Source organism: Macrobrachium nipponense, chromosome 29 (genome assembly GCF_015104395.2).
Source record: "Macrobrachium nipponense isolate FS-2020 chromosome 29, ASM1510439v2, whole genome shotgun sequence".
NCBI lineage: Eukaryota > Metazoa > Arthropoda > Malacostraca > Decapoda > Palaemonidae > Macrobrachium > Macrobrachium nipponense.
The window spans coordinates 65,717,962-65,739,289 of NC_061092.1; positions in this window are offsets into that span (position 1 = coordinate 65,717,962).

Genomic DNA, 21,328 nt, shown 5'->3' on the forward strand with positions numbered 1-21,328 from the left:
AACACATTATCATTTATATAGAATATATATATGGAAAAAATATTTTAGTGATCAAAATAATTTTCATAAAGAATTAAAAAACACACATACACACAAAACACACAAATTCAAAGTTGTTAGTGAGAGAACGGTATTCTTTTGTGTGTTTTCTTTTATTTGGTAATGTTCTGTTTATACTTCCATTGGAAACTTTAGTGCAAAAATTGGAAGCCTGACTATATTCATAATAATTATAACTTGAAAAAATATGTATCTCTGTACTTTAGCAATAATTCACTGTCGTGTTAAAGTAGCATACTTATGTTGCTTTATCATCCTGGATTATATATCTTAAAAGGGGCGGTAGTGAATTGTTAATCTCAGCTCTTTCTGGTTAGAGATAGGTTGCTTAGAGACAAGCGCTAGATTCCTCGAAGAATGCTGAAATGAAAAACAGCCAGGAAAGATGACCAATGCAATTTGAGGTCGGTGACGCCTCGGAAATCACATGCCTTGGACATGGAGCACCTGTTTGCTGGGTGCCACGCAGGGCGTGTCTGCATGTGTGTTCGTAGCAAACGATATATGGCTTTGGTGATGAGAAATAAGATTAAGAGAGGGCACTCATTGATTACTTGTGACAGGGTAGAGATATTGGAAGGTGTTGCAGACCCATCGAATAAGGTAACGTAAGAAAGAACTTTGAAAAAGTTAACCTTTGAAGTGATAATTAATGTTGGAGAAAGAGAAGTGTGGTGCAATACACATTCTTATTGATTAACTTTCATGGGTAAAGTGTTGTAATAATTGTGGTCTCTTTATTTCACATGGGTTCAAATTCACCATATAGAAAAATGGATTCTCTGAGATATATTGACTTATTAAAATGTGGTTGGTCGGACATAATAAAAATAAAAATTATTTAGAGAGGAAACGACAGTTAAACGGTTTTTGGTTAGAGTTAATTCATTTTATTCCATTTTTATTAATTGATTTTGTTCCATTTTAATGTTAGCTAGTTTGGGAAATAAAAAGTATATTTTTGTATTAACGGGGATTCATTTGCCTAGCTTGCATTTTCAGAGAGATTCTGCCACAAACAAGGGTAGGGGCAGTTGCCTGTTAGCAATTTGTTTCATTTTGTTTAAACAAGTATCAATTGGACTTAAAAACTCGTATATATGCCACGGTTGAATTATTGTCTCACTGATTTATTTTGATATTCTCATTATTTGGTCGCAGAATCATACATTATATATTCTAAACTTTATACACTAATTAGAGCGTCAAAATGAAATTTTTTTTTTCGGGAATTGACTATCCTGATTTTACAGGAAAATCACTTCCCCAGAGATTAATACAACACAAACGGTCAGTTAGGTATGGACAGCAGAACTTAGCTATTTTCAACCATATAAATGAACATAACCATAGAATAAACTGGAATTTGTCACATATAATTTATAGCAGCAACCACCGGTACAAGAGTCAAATGAGAGAATCGGCCTTAATAAAACAGAGCCAGGTAAAGAACATCTCAAAAGGAGCATGGGATTCAGATGTGATCGACAAGATTTTCATCCAATCAACGCTTAAGACGATTAAAGGAAGATTATCAGCGGGGGTGACCTTTATTTGCTTACCTGTGGATGGATCTCTTGGTATAAATGCCACCTTCTCTGTAAACTTTTCTCATTCAACTACCTAAAGAGGGGGACAGCTGTCTCTGAAATATAGGATATTTTCCTCTCTATATTTTGGTGTTTTTTATGGGCGCTTTTTATTATTATTATATATATATATATATATATATATATATATATATATATATATATATATATATATATCTATACATATATATATATATATATATATATATATATATATATATATATATATATATATATATATATATATATATATATATATATATAGTATAGTATATATATATATATATATTATATATATATATATATATATATATATATATATATATATCTATATATATATATATATATATATATATATATATATATATATATATATATATATATATACTATATATATATATATATATATATATATATATATATATATATATATATATATATATATATATATAGCTCAGTAATTGGGCGGCTACTTGGAAATCTTAGCTTGATGATAAATACAGTGCCAAGACCAGGAAGAACATTCTTTATTAAACGAGCTTTCGAGGTTTAAAACCTCATCTTCAGGCTGAAAAATGACAAGGACGAGAAATCACTAAAAAAATTACATTAAAATGAATTGTCTTATTAAAAGCTTCAGTAAGAATATAAAATAAAACGAACATCACAAACAAACTAAATATTAAAAATTACGAAAAAACTAAAACAATACGCAAAACATACAAAAACAGAAATAAAAATAAAAATAATATGAAAGGTAAACAAACTACACTCAAAAATAAAATGGCTAACGACCCACTTTGTGTACCTACTATGAAACTATATGATAGCTAGTTGAATACCGGACGAGTTGTTGTTCAATTCCGGTTTCATTTTCTTAATAAACCGGAATTGAACAACAACTCATCCGGTATTCACTAGATATCATATAGTTTCATAGTAGGTACACAAAGTGGGTCGTTAGCCATTTTATTTTTGAGTGTAGTGTACCTTTCATATTATTTTTTATTTTTATTTCGTTTGTTTACCTTTTATTATTTAGTTATTTTTTTTCAATTTTAAATTTTTTGTGTTTTTGTATGTTTTGCGTATTGTTTTAGCTTTTTCGTAATTTTTAATATTTAGTTTGTATGTGATGTTCGTTTTATTTTATATTCTTACTGAAGCTTTTAATAAGACAATTCATTTTAATGTAAGTTTTTTAGTGATTTCTCGTCCTTGTCATTTTTTCAGCCTGAAGATGAGGTTTTAAACCTCGAAAGCTCGTTTAATTAAGAATGTTCTTCCTGGTCTTGGCACTGTTATTTATATATATATATATATATATATATATATATATATATATGTATATATATATATATATATATATATATTATATGCATCCACATGCTGGTATTTGCCTTTATTTATACAATCACCACGCTCCCTATCTCCATGAATTAGGTAATGCACCTTCAAATACAAAATATATTATATATATATATATATATATATATATATATATATATATATATATATATATATATATACTTGTATATATATATATATATATATATATATATATATATATATATATATATATATATATATATACTTGATATATATATATATATATATATATATATATATATATATATATATATATATATATATATATATATATATATATATATATATATATTAAATGTATATAGTGATTGAATGTACCAAAATACCAATTATATTTACTTTTATGAGTATTTCCATTCCATTTTTTCCTCCCTGCTTTCATCTCTGTTTCATTGTATGCACAAGTGATCCGTAATAGTCTACTCGAGATGAAAATATTTGACACAATATCCTAGAAATCCCTCGTTGTCACTTTTCATTTGTCACTATTCTATCAGTTACATGTTGCTTCTGTTTGTTCCTTGCAAAGTGTTATTTTGTTCACTCTCTTAAATATATTCACAAAGACTGTCTTCACATAACATAAGTGACCAGACATAGCCATAATTCACTAGTTTTTCTCTCCTATAGTTTGCTTGTGATTCTCATATTAAGATATTTTGCTTTAAATGTCCATTGGAGTTGAAACCTAGTTTATATAAATAAATTTTTCTGTCAATTGTCTAATGATTCCCACGCAAAATTTTATTTTTCTACAAATAAAATATTTTCAAAATAATCCTAACCGCTTGGTTAGTATCCTGCTTTTCTTAGATTTCTTAGACATGATTTTCTTTTTTTCAAAAAGTGTTGATTCCTCATATTCAAGCCAAAGGATAAATCCTTGGTTCCCCATAGAAACGTTATTACATTCCAGAAATTATATTGTCAACGCTACTGTGAAGAAGTGCAACTTTTTCATTTATTTATAAATTTGTTCATTGTTAGTGCTGTATGATTATGTCGACTATCCATCTTTCATTTTAAGCCCCTTTTTTTTCTGTCACGTTCCTTTTGCAAAGACATCTTGAAACATTTTACTTTGTTTCGTCGCTTTTTTTCCGGTTGTAGCTCATCTTTTGCTCCCAATTTCTTACCTTATTTCCTAATCATTCCTCTTTCTTTCTTCGTACTTCTCATTTTAAACCCTACTGAATTTTCGAAATCACATTTTATATTATTCTCTACTGTTCATCAACTCGCCATGCAACGTGCATTTCCTCTCCCTTCATTCCCGAATAGTTAAAAACCTTCTGCGTAATTCCTTTTCCGCATTTTCACCGTCATTCTTTTGACCTGCATTCTCTTTTTTGACTGCCTTGACCTCATTCTCACATTTTCTCCTTTCCATATCTTTGGTTCAAGGACTAAACTCCTCCCGTTGCCTCTAAACTACTTGCTGTAACAACATTTATTTGTATTAAATGTAGCTGTTTATATTTTTGTTGTATTCTCAATTCTACTCACGCGGAAGATATTTGGCATAACTTTTTTGATTATTCAATTTAACTCTCATTTACTTTTAGTGCCCTAATTACATACAGTACATTATATTGGTCATCTTTTTCAATATTTTCTTAACACTCGATGACATGAAACTGGAGGCACATATAACTAGATAGTTAACAAAGATTATCTCTACTGATCTTTTATCACAAAATCCTAGAACATTTCAACTGGAGAGACAGAGAAAGATAGAGAGAAGTGGGACTGTGCATGTTTGTCGGGAATTTGGAATCAGTCTGCAGATACAGAAGACGTAACCAAGTTTTGTCCAATTTTTATGTCAAATAACTTCTTTATTTTAATCCTTAATATCTAAAAGATTTTCGGCTTATTGCATATATGTAATCTTTCTCTCTCTCTCTCTCAAAGAAAAAAAAAAAAAGACTAGATAAAGTTTTGTTAGTGACACTGAACGGCATTAAAATAAGCAAATGATTAATTGTGATATACCATTAGGGTAGCAGAAAAGAGAGAGAGAGAGAGAGAGAGAGAGAGAGAGATCTTTATTCAACATATCTTCACATGGCAAACATATTTCTAAAGCGAGGAATGGAATCTAAAATTGCTCGTCGTGGTAAATTTTTATTTTCCTTGCTGGAAATGGTGAAATAAAAGTCTAGAATATCTGTATTTGTGCGTATTCCAATCATGTTCTTATAATTATCCATCAACTAAGAAGTCTCAAATGTTGGCAATCGTTCTGAATTGCACTGGTGTCCTGAAACGATCTTTTGAATTTGCTCTGGTATCAAGTAGTTAATGCAATTCTTCCTTTACCCCATAATTCCTCTTTACCAATTCCACGAAATTTGATTTTTTTCATTCTCCGTCTCACTCGTTGCAGAACATTTCCGATAAACAGCAACACCTGCAGCAGCCAGTGTTGGATATTCGTTCCAACTTTAATTTTTCGTAGAAATAATGTAAAAGAAAAAAAACCAATAGCAGGATAAAATGATATTTAGAAAAATCTTCATTCTAACCAGCGGTAATTGAGCCTTAGGCGATAGTAAATTACCAGTGAAACCTTATCTGGTTGTCACAATGATAATGTGAACGGGATTGATTGAAATATATTCATCGTACTCGGATTGCTCTTCATGATTAGAAATGAGAGTATATTGACTGCATGTATTCTATAGTAAGTAATTACAAATGATTAATATCAAGCAAATTGGATAATAAAAAGAAAAAGTGGGATGTAAATTAGAAAAAAAAAATATATAGAGACTTCCAAACATAACATGCACGATACATCAGTAGTTGGTGGTATAAAAAAAAACGTTGCTCCTTCTAAACATCTGCTATTTATGGAAAGGAGTAACGCTTTCAAAGGCGAATGCCTTGCACGACTCGATATGGATGGAGTGAAACGCCATCCCTCATTAAGAGTGGTCTTCAAAATTCAATTCCCTGTTACCTTCGCCTGATGAAACGATTTGTAATAGTTCTGAGATGATATTTCTCTTGGCATGCGAGAATTTTGAGGAAACGAGTTGCTGATACTTTTGTAATCTGCTGGGAGGTTCTTAGACAAAAAAAAAATGATCTTGAATTAAAAATAATAGATCTCGAATGTTGACCATGTTAGAAAAATAATTAAGAAACTCCCTTTTTTCAGTTTTCCGTAAAAAAAAAAAAAAACTATTGAGATGACCATTTGTCTGTCCGTCATCACTTTTCTTTCAAACTCAAATCTTGAAAACTACTGAGGCTAGATGGGTGCAAATTTGGTAACTAGTATACCATTTATTCTCCGTAAATTACTCAGTAATAAAGAAATAGTTACCCAATCAATAATATTATGATCAGTTGAAATTATGATATACCTATCTATCTATCTATCTATCTATCTAGTTTTAAAAGGTACTTCGACTCATAATGGACAAAAGCAACAACACAATAACCAAACATAGAATATTCCATTAAGTAGGATTTTCATATCTTAAGAAAAAAGCAAAGAATGATGGTATTGATAAATGTAAATATGTAACTGAGCAAACAAAGGAACGCTTTTATTGAAACAAATAATGATAAGAGTTTTTCCAACGCCACTTGAGGTCACGAGGACAATATAAAGTTAAAAGCACATTACCCTCTATCCGGGTGAAGGGCGAACGATAAAGGAAGATCAAATCTCTGCTGGTAATCGTGCGAATGTCTTGAAATTGTCGAGGGCTTCCAAGTTACGCCATAAGGAGTCACCTCCGACCTCTTCTCTATTCACGGCTTTACATTTTATTCCTTTACCAAGTTTGCAGGAACTTGGGGAAGTCAGAAAACTAATATAATTTTGTTCCTTTATTTTTTAGTTATTTCATTGTTGCCTTTTTTTCTACAATTCTTACTTTATATACACATGTAAATTACACACACACACATAGACATAACATACATATATATATATATATATATATATATATATATATATATATATATATATATATATATATATGTTATGTATATATATACAAATGTATGTGTTGTAATCTACATGTAATTTACAATAAATGCATTCCTTTGTTTGCTCAGTTACATATCTACATTTATTAGGTATTTCTATTTTTAGTCTAATTATGCCATTAACCGATACTTTTTCTTTGAGATATGCGAAATGATCTGAATAATGTGACTGATGCGCTATTTCTTGATTACTGAGTAATATACCAACTTTGAGTAGTCTTTTATGGAGAATAAAACTAGTTACCAAATCAATTTCAAATTTTTTTTTTTTTTTTTTTTTTATCATACTAGTATCTCGTGGGAGCACCTCTTCTTATGTAAATGGTTTGTACTTTTGGTTCCTTACTCGGCTGTACCGATTTAAAGGCAGTTCGTCACATCAACATCCGCCACAAAGAACTCAATGTTTTCTGCATCAAATTCCTGTCTGTTTGAAAGTCTTTCACAGTGAAAATCGCTCTTCTGCACAGACATCATCGTCACGATTTTAGACACCTTTTCTCGGACTGGCCAGTTTGGTGACGAGTTTTTGCTCATCCTCTGTCAAGCTCTGTTGTTCTCTTGCTCCTTTTAGTCTGACCTTTATAATTCTTCCCTCCTTTACGAGCAGAGCTCTTTTGCTTTCCGTCTTTCGTTATTATCCCTCCACGCCTGGATGATTCGTAAAATTCCCCTCTGGCTGAAAACCGGTAATATCTGCTTAACACATGTAGATATCCTTGATTATTAAGACTTCCAAATCATATAATTTACTATTCGCTTAGTCTTCTCTTGAAGCTTTAGAAAATAAGCGACCCCGAGTCTTACTTCTGCTGTTTTATTTTTTTAATTTATTGTTTTTACGTAACATTCTGTGGTGTTTACATGCATACGATTTCGCAGTTGCGAAGGGGAAAATCGTCTATTTTTTATTAGGCCGACCAGAATCTTGAAACAGGAAAGATGCTAATGAAAAAAAATATTACTGAACTGCAGGAAACAAGACTGAAACCAATATCAACATTGCCATAGGTTCATTGCTACTTAATATTTCAAATAATAATATTTTTAGTGAGAGGGTTACCAGCAACGTCAGTTGTGAAGGTTTGCCTTTTACAACATGATAGTTCAACTATCATATACATAATTTTTGTAATAAGTTTGTTTCATTAATTGATTAATTTGTTTTAGAATCTCATTAGCAATTTTTGTACAGCGTATAATGTGTATCAAACTCTCAGCCACGGCCCATGTAACTCTCAGCCGCTGCCCTTGAATCTTTTAGCCAAAGCCCAATGGTGACCTGTGTTGTTAGCACCTATAGCGGCGCCAGACGCACGATCTAGCTAACTTTAACGGTAAATAAAATAAAAACTACTGATGCTAGAGGCTTTGAGGTTATGTTTGCAGCTGTGAGATTCTTGAGGAACGCAAGTTAGAAAATGTTTGGAGGGAGTGATATGATGCCATGTTGGATGAAGATGGGATCTTGGTCACAGACGAAATGGAGAAAAGGAATCTGTTTGCAAGGTTTTTGAAAGACTCCTAAATATTGGGACTACTGGTAGGGATGAAAGCATTGCAGATTTAAACGAGCGCTGGAGGTACAAGAACAAGAGGTGAAAGATGCCTAGAAATCTGTAAAAAATGGAAAAACTGCTGGTGTGTGAGGATAACCGCAGAGATGCTAAAAGCAGGAGGTCAAAGAATGATAGAGGCCTTAATCAAGAGTTGATTTTAGCATAGTTTGGAGAACAGAGGTGGTACCAAGTGATTGAAAAAAGGCAATTATGATACCAATATATAAAAAAAAAGGGAGTGTGGTAACTATCAGGGCATGAGTTTACTGTCAGTCCCAGGGAAGATATTCATGAGAATAATACTTAATAGAATAAGACCTATAGTAGAAGAGAAACTTAGAGAACAGTTGTGTGGTTTTAGAAGTGGAAGGTCAACAGTGGATCAAATTTTCACCTTAAGACAGATAATTGAGAAGAGATGGGAGTATGCAAAGCCAATATTCTGTGCTTTTATAGACTTGGAGAAAGCGTATGATTCAGTATGGAGAGGTGGAATGTAGAGAATGGCCGAACACTATGGTATACCACTAAAAGTAATAAGGATACTAAAGAGCTGGTACCACGGTGTGTGCAGCTGTGTACAGATGGCTGGACAGCAAAGTGACTGGTTTCCAGTTGGAAGTTGGCTGAGACAGGAATGTTATGTCACCCACCTTGTTTAATGTATTATTGACCACATAATGAGAAGAGTGATGGAGAATGAAAACAGAGGGGCTAGTATTGGTGAAGAAGTTTTTATGGATTTAGACTTTGCTGATGATGTTGCATTAGTTGCTGATACGTGACTGGTGCTGGTAGGTATAGTAATGCGGATGGAGACAAAGACACAGAATTTTGGCTTGAACATCAGCACAAAGAAGAACGAGATCATGGCTGTGAGTAGGGATGACGGCTGGGTGCACATGGAAGATATGACAATCAAAGGACAGTAACTCAAGGAAGTTGAGAAGTTTGTATACTTGGGAAGTGTGGTAACAGCAGATTGGAGGCAAATTAAGGTTATAAAAAGAAGACTGGGAGCAGCAACAGGTTTTGAAGTTCTGAGAAGAAACGTGTGGTCAAGGCATGAAATCAACTTGAAAACTAAGATGAGAATGTTTAATGCAGTAGTACTACCAGTCCACAGACCAGAACAGAGGAGGGAAGGTTGGATGCTTTTGAAATGAAGCTGCTGAGGAGGATACTTGGCATTAAATGGGACGATTTTGTTATGAATGAAGACATTAGGATGAGATTGAGGCAAATGCCAGTCATTACCAGGCTAAAGAGGAGAAGGCTGAAATGGTTTGGGCATGTTAAGGGGATGGATGGGAATAGAGGCCCAAGGAGAGCACTGAGAGCAGCACAAATAGGAGGAAGACCGCTGGGTAGGGCAAGTACGAGGTAGATAAACATAATTGTCAGAGATCTAGAAGAGGAAATCCAGAACCTAGAGGAAACGAGGGAAATGGCTCGGGATAGAGACAGATGGAGAGGAACTGTATCAGCCTTATGCCACTGGCCAGTGGCGGAAAGATAAAGTAAAGTAAAGTAAGAGGCTAGAGGACTGCAATTTGATACGATTGATAATTGGAGGGTGGATGATAAACATATCAATTTACAGCCCTCTAGCCTTAGTAGGTTTTAAGGTCTCAGAATGGACAACCAAATGGCCATCTCAATAGTTTTCTTTTACGGAAAACTAAAAACGGGAGTTTTATATTCAAGATAAATTTTGTATCATTTCAACGACAAACATCATGCATATTCATTTTTTCCAAAAACAGATTGAAAGAACTGATCACAGCAGTGTGAGTCTATATCGTCTAAGACCTCCAGCAGATTAAAAAAGCATCAGCAACTCATTTCCGCAACTTTCATCGTATGCCAAGAAAAAGATCGTCTCTGAACTATTACAATCTTTTCATCAGGCGACGGTAACAGGGAATGATATTTTTAAGATCGCTCTAAATAAAGGATGGCGTTTCACACTGTCCACTTCGAGCCGCATTTGTCTGAAAATTTCTGTTTGTGTAAAGGATTCGCCTTTGAAAGCGTAACTCCTTATATTTAGCAGATGCTTGGAAGGAGAAAGAGTTTCTTTTTTTTTATTATTTTCTTTTCTGTCATATGACTAACATATTTGACAGTAATAGCCCTTCCTTTACACCACTAACTACTTACTGATGCATTATGCATTTTAGAACAATATTTTGTACATGGAAGTCTGATATATTTTCTTTTTTAAACCCCACATTTTTTTATCCAGTTTGCTTGATATTAATCGTTTGTAATTACTTGCTAAGGAATTCATTCAGTCAATGTGCTCTTATTTCTAATCATGAAAAGCAAATCCCATTTGATAACCAGATAAGGTTTCATTTGTTGTCGCCTAATGTCCAATTACTGCTGGCTTAGAATGATGATCTTTCTAAATGTCACTTTACGCTGCTGTTGGTGGAGGTATCTGTATCCAATCAGTCTCTTCCTCTTCATTATTATTTCTGCGACAAATTAAAGTCGGAACGAATACCCGACGCTGGTCGATGCTGGTGAGACGGAGGATGAAGAAAATCTCGTGGAAATCCTAAGGAGGAATTATGGGGTAAAAGGACCGATTGCAGTAACTACTTGATACCACAATTCTTTGCTTCCGGGTGATGAATGACAGAGATGATGAAGTGCGAAATGCATAAGTAAAGTAGAACTGATTTAAACTTGAAAGCCAACAATGAAAGAGGATCCTTATAACAGCGAGTTGTGTCTTGCATGTTTCCAGCCTTAACCTCTGTCTTTACGCACTTCATAAGAAAACAGGTAAAAAAAAAAAAAAAACGCGCCGTATAATGCTGGATCAACTCTCAGCCACGGCCCAGGAAACTCTCATTCGCTGCCCATTTAACTTTCTGACCCGGTCCGGAGGTGCCTATATTGTTGGCATCTACATAGTTGTGCCAGACGCACGATCATGACTAACTTTAACCTTAAATCAAAATAATATCTACTCAGGCTAGAGGGCTGCAATTTGGTTTGTATGATGATTGGAAAGTGGATGGTCAACATACCAATTAGCAGCCCTCCAGCCTCAGCAGCTTTTAAGATCTGAGGGCGAACTTAAAAAGTGCGGACGGACAGACAAAATTGGCATCTCAATAGTTTTCGTTTACTCTTTGATACAGATCACTTATGCTTCTTACAAAATCAACATTAAATTTCTTTTCTGTTAACATATACTTCAAAAGACATCTTGCTAAAAAAGGAAAAAAGAACCTTCATAAGGAATGCATCGTAAAAGGATGAATAATTCCAACAAAGCAAGAGCTAAATTCCTTTTCAGATGGAATAATCTCATAAAACCCCTTCACTATTTCTAAGGCTATTTTCTGGAACCTTTGATGTACATCCTTGGTACTGGTAGGAAAACACTAGAGGGGTAAATTGACCTTACAACGATTACTTTTGGATTACACGTGATTTCAGGTATAAAAGTAATGTTATAAATATAATCTCATCTCTTCTGTTGCTATAAAAAAAGAGGTCTTTCCTTCTTCTCCATAATTAAAACAATATCACTAAGAAATAAAACGGAACCCATCTAAATGAGCATGACCAAAATGTTCTACCCCATTCTCCATGTAATCGGGATCCAATATTTACTCGTGGCTTTAACACCAAATTGAACAGACTATCTCTCTCTCTCTCTCTCTCTCTCTCTCTCTCTCTCTCTCTGCATTCCTCGCTCACTCTGACAGATATTTGCTGCGAACGGTTCCACCACATCAGCATGGACATCCCTGGAAAAGGACTATCTTTATTTAAGTGCGGGTGGGGAAGAAATCCTGCGTTGCTAGTTCGAGATCCGGGATTACCAAGGCATCTGTGAGAACATTTCAGATGCTCTCTTCATCTGTGAAGTCCAGGTATTTTACGGTTTTGCTTTCTCTTAGGTATATCCTAGAGAGGCAAGTTGACGTTATTTACCAACATGGTACTGAGGAACTTCACGTTATTCTTTAGACTATTATAAACACTTTTGTGATAACAAAACATGGATAAAATACTTGATCCAGTAAACACATTAGAATTATCAATCATGAAAATTGAAGCTTTAAGGCCCGAGAACTAATGCACGAATATGTGAGGATTAAGATTTCACGTTGAGTATTTTCTCCCTCCCTCACTCTAATTTGATTGTAAGTGACGCATTACCTAGGAAATACATTGCCTACAAAATCATGGTTTTTTGATGTTTGCATGTACACCTCCTTTGTTTACCAGCTGTATTTTTGGTATTATTCCCCCGTTCCTTTACTTGACTGATTTTCACAGGCCAAATGAAATTAACAGTAATCGTGGAAAAATGCTGTATCAATTTCCACGATTTCATTTGCATTCTGTCGAATTCAAAGCGATCTATTGTCTCATCAACATGATAGATATATTGTTCAGGGTTTTATGATATATCGGAAAACAGAACGCTTAGTGCGAGCAAGTGTGGGCCGAAGAGGAAGAAAATGAAGAATAGATTAACTTCTAAAAATATCTAATGCTAAAGGGTTTCCTTTTTTCAAGTTCTCTAGAAGTTTATTTCCTTCTATGAAAATCTGTTGGACATTCTGCACTTTTCATTGATGGACTCTCAAGCAATGACGGTAGATTTTAACAGCTTTGGCCTGTCTCGATAACTAGTGGTTGGCTCATTTATGTTGCTTCATAAAAAAACCTGCTGAAGTCTCTACTTTGAATGAAAAACTTTGAATGAATCCCCGAAAAGAATCTCCATTTTGATAACCTAATTAATGCGCATAAATTTTAGAATGTATAATGTATGATTCTGAAAGTAAATAATGAGAAAATAATTATAAATCAATTGGACAGTAATTCAACCATGCCATATGTATTACAGGATGATAGAGCAACATAAGTATGCTACTTTTACACAACTATGAATTACTGCAAAATACAGAGATAAATTATTTGTAAGTTCTAATTATTGTGAATATACTGAAGCTTCCAATTTTGGCACTAAAGTTTCCAATGGAAGTATAAACAGAACTTACGATAACAAAGAAAACACACTTTGAATTTGTGTGTTGTGTGTGTATGTGTGTGTCTTTTAATTCATTATGAAACTAATTTTGATCGGTAAAATATAAAAAATCTTAACAATAGAGTTTGACCCTTTTTCCACATGTATATACATTTTTTTTCATAAATGATAATGTGTTATGGAACTATCCATTTATGGTCTATGATAAGAGAACAGCAAGAATTGTCCCCTATCTAAAATAAAAAGAATTCAAAGATTTTAGAATGAAGGATGATATATTGAAGGAAGATCTTTTTGAAATTCAATCGCCTACTGTAAGATATATTCCAGCACTGCAAAAAATCTAACCTAGATCGAGAACGTTACAAGGGTTTTCGAACCCTGAGAATGAGCCCAGGACAGGGTTCGAAAGCTCTGAATATTTTTGCGAACCTGATATACAGGAATGGTATTTTTTATAGGAATAAATGGGTTCCTAACAGTTCCTTCAATATCTTGAGTTGATTCGTCTCACCAAGCTCCATCGGGCCTTCCGTTTTCTTTGACTTCGACAATATATGAGAAAAAACTTCTGTGAGACTAAAATTCTCCTTTCTGGATTTTTTAGCAATAATGGAATACTTTCGAAACCTTTTCCTTAACAAAACCTCTTTGGGTGACATACTAGATTCCTTCAATACATTTAACCTTTTTAAATACTTCATCAAACGTTGTGTAAGTATGACAATAATACATATTAGTAATGGTTTAACAATATACGCAAACTTTTTTTTACATCTCTCTCTCTCTCTCTCTCTCTCTCTCTCTCTCTCTCTCTCTCTCTCTCTCTCTCTCTCTCAATTCCTCTTTTATGTAAAGCTTAGGCATTGCTAAAAGGTTTGTATCTCATGCTGGAAGGTATTTGAGTCAAAGTTGTGGTATGTATGACTCATGTGGGCACTTGGGATAACGCATACAAAGAAATAAGTGGCTAAAAGTAGTTTACTTCTCTTATTGAGAGTGAAAAGTAAAAATAATCATATGAAAATAAAGAAATATGTCTTATTTTCCATCGTATAAGCAAAACAATTATATTACTCCATTCTATATTCGCAAATACTGTGCCTAGATACCTTCATAAATGAATTAATATTGTGGAAAATGTATCTCAATGAAATACTTCAACACTTCAGGAATAACGCATATCATCTCCATACGAACATTAAATGCAAATTAACTTGCACTTTTTAATTAATAACCAATCAGCGAGTTGTACGACTTTCCAAAGCTATCGAGCAAACTCGTTGTAACTCTTGTAATCACGAGTTTCACATAGAACATTCGAAAACTAAAATTTGTGAGTTTATGTCATGGAATACAGACGCTTTCATTTTATTATCAAAAGCAATTTATAAGCGCACGCAAGCACCCATATATGCATACAAACGTATATATATATATGATATAGTATATATATATATATATATATATATATATATATATGTATATATACTATATATATATATTATATATTATATATAATTATATATATATATATAGGAATATATAATTAATTATTAGATATATATATATTATATATATATATCCATATATGGTCCCCTGTTTATATGTGTAAGCCTTACAAACACCAATAGCTTGAATAGACATCCCATCAGTCGAATTGATACTCAAGTAGTAAATCCAGCAACGAATGTGGGCAATAATAAGATATTCATCACCCGACCAGCCAAATAAATCTTCAAAGTTTATCGGACCTGCACTTGTCTTGTCTGGAGCAACGGTAGTGATAATGAACGTTGTAGTACTATAAGTATTGATTGTAGGAGCTTCTCCCACTTCGTTGTCAGGTTTGACGCTGTCATCTAATGACGTCTCCAAGGATCGTGCAGGCACAGAAGTCCATGTGTACATACAAATTCAAAGGTATGCTGAATTAATATGAGCATTTGATTGAAACTATCTCTGGAAAATGAAATTCATACAAAAAGTTATAATTACATAAACATTCTTGCATATTTTGCGTAAAATATGAGAGACAGACAGAGAGACAGAGAGACAGAGAGAGACAGACAGTCAGAAAGACAGAGAGAGAGAGAGAGAGAGAGAGAGAGAGAGAGACAGAGACAGAGACACAGACACTGACACTGACAGACAGACAGACAGAGACAGACAGAGAGACTGACTAATAACAGTTTTGAGAATGAGTAGAATGCGTGTAGGGTCAGCGCTCTTACTTTTTAAAATCTTGAATTATAATAAAACCTCTGGTGAAAATGATGGATATGGTGCAGAAGGCAAGTCGTCATAAAGCGAGCATGAGGTGCTGGAATGAGAGCTTAATTACTTTAGATGAAGAGCACAAGGCAAATATTTGGACAACAGATGATTCCATATTTACCTAAAATATGAAAACAAATGAAGGTCGTTGGGATAACGTTGAAATATATAAAAGTTTATGCTGATAATATCTAAAAAAAAAATATTACCCTTTAAAGGTCACATGTATGCTTATTAATAACGGAGTTAAGGAGTGACTGCGAGCACACTTTTTTCAGTTGTAAGGACAAGTTAATATAAATAACTCTCAGTCACATCGTCGTGCGCATATTAAATAAACAAAGATTCTCTTATTTTAAACATTGACTCTGAAAAAAATACCATTATTACAAAATATACCAATTTTACAGAAAAGACTTACTTGCTTGAGAATAATTCGCATGTCCTGAAGACCTAGCAAACGATAGAGAGGAGAAAGGCGAGAGATAGAGAGAGGAGAGAGAGAGAGAGAGAGAGAGAGAGAGGGGGGGGGGAGGGGTGGCGGGAACTCCAGCTTTTAAAAAACTAAGAAGATTAAAAGAAACTCTGAAAAAATAGGAAACATTTGGTTTGCAAATCCTGCCAAGAATATGAAGAAGCCTTAGATATTAATGTGAGTTGAAACACCAAAAGCGAAAGAGATTGATCTCTGTTCCAAAGGAAAACGACAGACAAAAGGAAAGAAATTTTAGGTAGAGTTAAAAGAAATCTCTGTAGAGAGGAAACGGATCTTCATAGTGTAATTTTGAAGTTTATTCACCAACAGTAAGGAAAAATGAATTATCTATTGTCACAGAAAAAAAAGAAAACCCGTGGAGATTTCTTACCATTTTTAACTTACTTGAGCAAAGGAAAAAACATCGATTTTTCAGTGGAAGGGATCGATGGAGATAAACGAAGAAATTTTTAGTTGTAAAGAAAATATTAACAGCTTAAATGGTTGTTAGAACCATAATTGAAACATTTACGTCGTTAGATGTGGGGTGGCTGAGGAAACGGGAAAGGAAAATATTTTGGGGGGAGAGATGAGTTACTAGCTATCAATGGATTGAATAATATCAGAGTAATTTTCAGGAGGCCGCTGTGTGAGTAACTCATCAGGGAGGAAAACGTTATATTATTTGCAGATTTCATCAAAATTAGCTCTTAACAAATCCGATCTGCCTTTCTGTTTTCTCGGATCATAACTTTCTGGGAGAACTGGATTTTTACTTAGGATGTTGTAGAGGTCTATTGTAGTTAAGAGCAACTTTGTATATTTTTGTTCTTCTGGGCTGACAGGCAAATTCGAGGCAAGAGCTTTGATAACGGGATTTAAAGTAGGACGGGAAGAGGCTTAAGGTGCAGAGTTGGGGTTGCAGACTACTCAGTCTGAGTTCCTGTATCGACACATAAATCAGGAACTGCTTCAGTTTGAGTCCATATATCGACAGACACAACAGGCGCCGCTTCAATCACTTGTTTGATTATTTCTATCCTTGGTTCTGGCATTGTGGCTGGACTGGACTGGCTGCAGGTACTTCTGCCCTGAGAGGTGGTTTTGATGGTTAGCTTTTGCTTTGAACTGTGCAATGCGGGATAAACGGGCACTGCATAGTTTAAAGCACGCGTGGTGACACTCAGAACACTTGGGTGTTGTGGGTTCCCCTTTTTTCGATTTCTCAAAACAGAACTTGGATTTGTGCTTCTCACTATAGACGGCGCAGATTGTCATCAAAGTGGCACAATTGGCACCTAACACATTCCAAGAGACTAAGAACACTTATAGCCAGCAAGAATGCTATACATTTAGCTTTGTCTACTAAAGCAATATCATTTTAAAGCATGGCTCCTTTATACATTGTTATTTTTAATTCGCTTGTTTGATTAAATATCCCTCCATACTCTATACATATTTGTGGAATTTCCAATGTTCTCTGAGGTCCATATTGTATGTAATTTTGTTATTCTTTAAGGAGAATTACCCATTTCCCTGATTCTATCCTTTTGATTGACAGTAATATTCTCTAGGGAGAAATTCAGATACTGATCACCAACTGCAAGGATTATCCAAAGGTAATAATGATGGCACAGGGCCAATTACCTTACAAAATGTAAGGGTTAATAACAACCCTATGAATGCGTTTTATCGTCCCTTCAGGGCAAACTAATAGCATGTGTCGCCTTAAGTTAAGCTTTACTATTAACCCTTCTATGTTAAAGTTAGAATAAGTATTTTTTGTTTAATGACACTGAATTACATAATGATTATTTGATAATTTATTTTATTGTGATTAGTATCTCAGGTTAGAATTATTCTAATTATGTTACGTTTTTGTTATTAATTAATTTGTTTCTGAGAAGGAAATATTTCCAGTAATTATTAGCTCTCTGAGAGTGGAGCAATTTTGTGACTTTGCTTATTTCTGACTATTGTTTCATAGAATTTTTAAAGACAATTTCTCAGTTTGTTATTTAGTCAGGTCACATTGCCTCGTTCTTTCATATATTGAAACATTTATTATTAGATTCTTTGCGAGCCCAGTAAAAAAACTTTGTTTTCTGTTGGCATTTAGTAACATTAGATCTTGTGTCAATAGATCTCTCTCAAGGGTGTGGAAGTGAGTTAACTCTCATTGTAAATGGCTTTGTTTACGCCATTTCAACCCTCTAGGGTTGGAATGACTCTTAAGTTGGGGAGGTATTATATATCAAAGCCACTCCAAATTCGAGTTAAATGATAATATAATAATCAAAAGCAGAAATGATTCATTCTTCACTAACCCGTGTTATGTCTGTGATTCACCCTGTCTTCCCCAAGACCTTGGTCTTCCTAAGCCCTGTTTGTTGCTGCCTCGCTTTCTCAGGTAACCCCTTGAGTCAGCCGATAGACGCCAGGTGTAGTTTCCTGCCACTATCTTGAACTCAAGAACACATGTTCACACCACGATGGACATGGGTCACCTTGCTCACCTTCTAACGGGACGCCCTGGAACTAGCCCGGAGGTCATAAAAGGGTTTGACACTGGCCGGACGAACGGGCTGCTCTACGAGCAAGAGCCCGTGCTGGCACAAGGCCAGCTTAATCTCAGATAACAACAACGACGGACGATCTTAGACCCATTTGCACCGCCAGTGTCTCAAAACGCTCACCTGAGACAGCCCACCCCGCCCGCCTTTCTTTCTGCCGTATCCCGGCCTGCCACACAAAACAGTCTCCTTTCGCAGTGCTTCCTCCATCTTTCCCCTCGGTGCCTTAATTAAGAAGGTACAGTAAGAACGAGTATTGTGTGGTCAGGTTCTTTCTGTTTCTCATACTGCTTATAGCCTTTGCTCTTATGCGATTTTTCTGCCAACAAACCCCCGCCCTTTGTAAACAACACAGCATCGAGGTCTCCCGCCCTTGGTTAATGCCTTAACTAATTTTGTCATTGTTATTCCGGGATGCTGGGAGAGCCCCTTTGTGCTTGAATTACTTTTTATTTTGTGCTAAGATAACCCATTGTCATTAGCGTTCGCTTCCATAATTGATTTGGGGAAATGGCGTAAGTAGCGGTAATTGTGTATCAATTCCCTCATCAGTAAAGAACTTGCCTCTCCATTATGAGCGATTCAGCAATGCCTTTGCTCTTGAGTGATCTATTACGTAAAAGTCATAATCAATAGATCGGGAGTTTTGCAATTTGGCTACACCACACCCGATCAACCACCATCTGCAACGCTCCTGTGTTTTTAGGACCACCATTCGTTCCAGATATTCCATCGGGATCCTCTGTGGCGGCTGGATTCCCTCCCTCTGTGCTCTGGAACCATTATTTATCTTAAAACTCAAGTCTTATTTACGTGTCCAGTCAAGCTAGGCCACGTTTTAGTTGATGTACTATCAACCTTCCTTAATTACCTATTAATTATCGGACCTTAAGAGTCCGTATCACACTTCAGGTGTTATTTAAGGTATTCACGTAATTAGTTATGTAAATATACTTCATTTTAAACTAAACCATTAGAGTTTACATCAATTTATCCTTTACTCTGAAGGCGGCCGTCAGGCGTAGAGTTTTCTTTTAAGAATCTAGATCTTGTCCAAGGCGTTCTTATAACTCTCAGTAAGTAATACATGTGTTGTGTGTCTACACAGGGAACTAGAATCTAATTATATATATAATCCTAACTAATAAAGTCAAGAAACGTTAGAGAGAACAGGTTGTCGAAATTGCAGTCTCCCTAAGGCAGCCGATTTCTATGCCGCCTCATAATCCCAAAGAAACAAGACCGTTATAATAATCCTCGGTTGCCACAGCGACAAGGAAGTTATGAGTAGTAAATTTCCTTTCTCTGTCTGGTTCCTAGGCGTGTAAGATAGGAGCAAATGATTCTTTTCATTTTCATGTCATTTGGTTTTTTTTTTTATATAAAAATTTAAGTCATGTTTGATAGAAATACAGGTCTACATTTCCTCTCTATTTCATGATCTCTATCAAACGCAACTCTCGCTATGTGACGTTTTGGTTGGGTAAAATTTACGTAGTCTCTACCTAGAGACAGAGGTTCGATGTCTCCTTACTCTCTGTCCCTCTCCTTCCAGCATCTATGCCCGCTCGGAAAACTAGTAATATAAACTCCACTAAGTATCGAAGTTGCAGAGATAGTTTCGTTTATCTTTGAGATTCGCTTCTGCCGGCGATTCCTGAAGCAAAAAAGCGAACTCAGTTGCAAAGTGGATGATTGCCATTTCACTCTCATTGGAGGTTCGACTTTAACGAAGAAAAAGAATTCGAAGGAAAGAAAATTGGGAAATAGTTCTGAAAGACCAAGACCTCACCTTTGTCTTTTTTTGTTTGTTGTGGAGTGACTGATGATCATTTTCTTTTTTTCTTTTCTTTTTTTACTTTTGTGCTATAAAATCAGCGAAATGGTAGAAATGCGAAAATGATTAATTTCGATTTCTCAAGAAACACTGGATTTCTACTTTTCCCTACTTTCTTAAACCATCATAGAAGTTATATGGTTTAGCTTCTTCATTTCATATCTCTAGTATCATGTGAATCCTCAAGCTCCTTTGCATCACTAAAAGAAAATGAATATATTAAAGTATCTCCTCATATTCTTCTTTTGTTAGAGAAGGCGCGAGTGAGTCTTTACAGATTTAGAAAAAAATGTTGCGAACATCTGAAGGAAGAAACAGAAAACTCCTGAAGACTCACTGAGTTCATTTCTGTATTCAGTAGATACAGTAAGGAAATAGCTAGACAGAGGAATACACGAAAGAAAATGTAAAAGAGGAACCACAAAATTGTAATTTATAACAATGATACAAAGCTGAAATACTTCCACGAGTAAACAATGCAAAAGTATTTGCATCAACACCCATTAACACACATACAGACACACACACTATA